The following is a 3,658-nucleotide window of genomic DNA, read 5'->3' as shown; positions in this document are numbered from 1 at the left end:
ATCTGCCACCACTTTAAGTCACAGTGAACCCAGGTCTTGAAAGGCAACATGTTTTGCATTGATGTCAGCTCTGTAAGTGGAATCACGAGGAATCGTGTGCACTAAAAAGAATAAAGGAGAACAGGGTTAATTGGGTGTGGCTGGCACAAAGGGGAGGGGCTTTCTGTTTTACTGCCACCATCTTTAATGGGCGTGGCATTGTAACACCTGAGCGATCAGATGTATAAACTGACATCAAGACTTGCCTTCAGAAGTGCAAAATAAATAAATTAATTAATAAATAAATAATCACAGGACAGCGTGTGGTCATGCGTGAAGGTTCCGATGAGTACTGGACCCTCTGTGACTGAAAGATGATCAGTATTTGCTTTTTTTTTTTTTTTTTTTGTGACCGAATGACACAAACGTGTTGCATTGATTCACATTTTCATCTATCAGTGACACGTAAAGTCATTCTACACACCACACTCGTCTAATTCACTTCAGTTTGATTCAGAATCACATGGATGAGTTTGTCAGGATGTGCATCACTCAGGCGTACAGTGAAGATCTCATCTTCTGTTAGGCAAGTGGTTCAAAGTCATGATTCTGGTTCATCCGTAATTCCGGAGCGGTTGAACACAGAAATATGGCTCTTCCCTAGAGGCTGGAGTGAACCTGGCTCCGATGTAGTAAACCTGGTGTGAGATGTACCTTATTTTATATTACGCTCCAAACACTTGTTAAATTTCCCCAAACATTTTCTATGAAGCCCATATTCATAAATCTGTAAGTTCAACCCTTACAACTCTAATTATGTTCAGTGTAAGTGTTAATGTCAATCAGGTGTCGAGTGAATGTGTGAAAGTCTTCCTCATTATGGGAAAGATGAAAAACTAAATGGATATTTCTAAGGTGTTTATGGTGTAATGTAGTTAGGTTTATTAAAAGCTAATTAATGTCCATAGACCTGGTCTAATTAGTGTCCCTAGACCTGGTCTAATTAGTGTCCCTAGACCTGGTCTAATTAGTGTCCCTAGACCTGGTCAGTAAACAGGTTCACAACCTCAAAGAAGGAAGAGGAGAAGAAGAGAAGAATTTAGAAGAAAAGACAAAAAGAGTTGACAAGAATTTGCAATAAAATGATTAAGGAGTGAACACAGTAGAGTAAACAGAGTACAGGTGAACACAGTAGAGTGAACACAGGTACAGGTGAACACAGTACAGGTGAACACAGTAAAGTGAACACAGTAAAGTGAACGCAGGTACAGGTTAACACAGTAGAGTGAACACAGTAAAGTGAACACAGTAAAGTGAACACAGTAAAGTGAACGCAGGTACAGGTTAACACAGTAGAGTGAACACAGTAAAGTGAACACAGGTACAGTACAGGTGAACACAGTAAAGGTGAACACAGTAAAGTGAACACAGTAGAGTGAACACAGTAGAGTGAACGCAGGTACAGGTGAACACAGTGCAAGTGAACACAGTACAAGTGAACACAGTACAAGTGAACACAGGTAAGTGAACACAGTAAAGTGAACACAGTACAAGTGAACACAGTACAAGTGAACACAGGTAAGTGAACACAGTAAAGTGAACACAGTACAAGTGAACACAGTACAAGTGAACACAGTAGAGTGAACACAGTAAAGTGAACACAGTACAAGTGAACACAGTACAAGTGAACACAGTACAAGTGAACACAGGTAAGTGAACACATTAGAGTGAACACAGTAAAGTGAACACAGGCACAGTACAGGTGAACACAGTAAAGTGAACACAGTAAAGTGAACACAGTAGAGTGAACACAGTACAAATGAAAACAGTAGAGTGAACACAGGTACAGGTGAACACAGTAGAGTGAACACGGTAAAGTGAACGCAGGTACAGGTGAACACAGTGCAAGTGAACACAGTACAAGTGAACACAGTAAAGTGAACACAGTACAAGTGAACACAGGTAAGTGAACACAGTACAGTGAACACAGTACAAGTGAACACAGTAAAGTGAACACAGTAAAGTGAACACAGTAAAGTGAACACAGTAGAGTGAACACAGTACAAATGAAAACAGTAGAGTGAACACAGTAGAGTGAACACAGTAAAGTGAACGCAGGTACAGGTGAACACAGTACAAGTAAACACAGTACATGTGAACACAGTAAAGTGAACGCAGGTACAGGTGAACACAGTACAAGTAAACACAGTACATGTGAACACAGTAAAGTGAACACAGTAGAGTGAACGCAGTACAAGTGAACACAGTAAAGTGAACACAGGTAAGTGAACACAGGTAAGTGAACACAGTAGAGTGAACACAGTACAAGTGATCACAGGTAAGTGAACACAGGTAAGTGAACACAGGTAAGTGAACACTATACAAGTGAACACAGTAAAGTGAACACAGGTAAGTGAACACTATACAAGTGAACACAGGTAAGTGAACACAGTAAAGTGAACACAGGTAAGTGAACACAGTAAAGTGAACACAGGTAAGTGAACACAGTAAAGTGAACACAGGTAAGTGAACACAGGTAAGTGAACACTATACAAGTGAACACAGGTAAGTGAACACAGTAAAGTGAACACAGGTAAGTGAACACAGTAAAGTGAACACAGGTAAGTGAACACAGTAAAGTGAACACAGGTAAGTGAACACAGTAGAATGAACATAGTAAAGTGAACACAGGACCGAATCAAATCAAATATAAACTAAAGTGGTACCAAGCAGAATCTGAGCTTCATAGAAATGTTTTTTCTTCCCCATTAAAATCAATGGAATCTTTTGTGGTATTACCTGAAATAACTTAAAGGGATGATATGAAGTGCACAGGCTTTAACATCCATCTATTCTCAGCCATTTTATCCATAACTTCCTTCCTCACAGGTTTGTTCTCCACAGAGTCGGTGTTGTCCTTTTGAGCAGAAAACTAAAGAGTCCAAAAGCACCAGAGGGATCAGGCGTCGAAGCGGCCGAGTTCGATTTGAAGACAGATCAGCACCTCGAGTACACAACAACAAGAACAACAACAACAACCAGAACAACAACAACAACAACAACAGGACCCGGACAACGACCCACCACCATCTCCACGCTTTCATCACAACATGTCCAAAATAGATTCCTTTTCTTAAAATAGTGCTTTTTGTTAAATCCCTTTATGAAAAAAATTATCCTCTGACATTCCTTTAACACACTAATATAAAAATCGTCACATATTCGGTTCAATTCTAACATATTTCTTTTTTTCTTTTCACCATATATAAGCTATAGATATATTGTCTCTTCAACACTGACAAGCGTTGATGCAACTTAGAAACATAGAAAAAGGAAAGAAGAAAAAGAAAGAAAAGTAAAGAAGAGAAGGAACAGAAGAAAAGTACCATCTTTAAGGGGCTGCATATCATCACATGGCTAATTGTTTCCACTCGACTTTCGAACGGCACCGAGCGTCGTTTCACCGTTTCCTTATCTCCATATAAAAATACGAAATACAAACAGTGCTAAGAAACCAAGGACACTTAAATCTAAACCCCTCAGATTTAAGTTGATTTGCTACAGAATTTTAAATAAATTCCCTTTGTTCCTATTGGCTAATCAGCCACCGTTGGTTTGACCACGCCCATCCTCGCCACACTGTTCCAGCATCTGCAGACCGGATTCCTGAAAGCTGATT

The 3,658-nt window shown here is 39.6% G+C and overlaps 1 protein-coding gene across 3 annotated transcripts in view; it reads right to left on the bottom strand.

Moving 5' to 3' along the window:
• Positions 1–6: 6 nt before the first annotated feature.
• The window catches only part of nyap2a (neuronal tyrosine-phosphorylated phosphoinositide-3-kinase adaptor 2a), a 36,313-nt gene continuing 32,661 nt past the window's right edge, over positions 7–3,658 (bottom strand). For 2 of the 3 annotated variants that reach the window (XM_027155536.2, XM_047821002.1), the window contains exon 7: positions 2,008–3,658. This exon is cut by the window's right edge and continues 246 nt beyond it. The gene's annotated coding sequence lies outside the window, so the exon portion shown is untranslated. Of the gene's footprint in view, positions 678–2,007 lie in introns of those variants that run through there. The other variant, XR_007144446.1, reaches the window with a different exon arrangement.

Source organism: Tachysurus fulvidraco, chromosome 11 (assembly GCF_022655615.1).
Source record: "Tachysurus fulvidraco isolate hzauxx_2018 chromosome 11, HZAU_PFXX_2.0, whole genome shotgun sequence".
Lineage (NCBI taxonomy): Eukaryota > Metazoa > Chordata > Actinopteri > Siluriformes > Bagridae > Tachysurus > Tachysurus fulvidraco.
The sequence above is the reverse complement of the archived record's forward strand: the minus strand, read 5'-3'. Positions and strand labels throughout refer to the sequence as shown.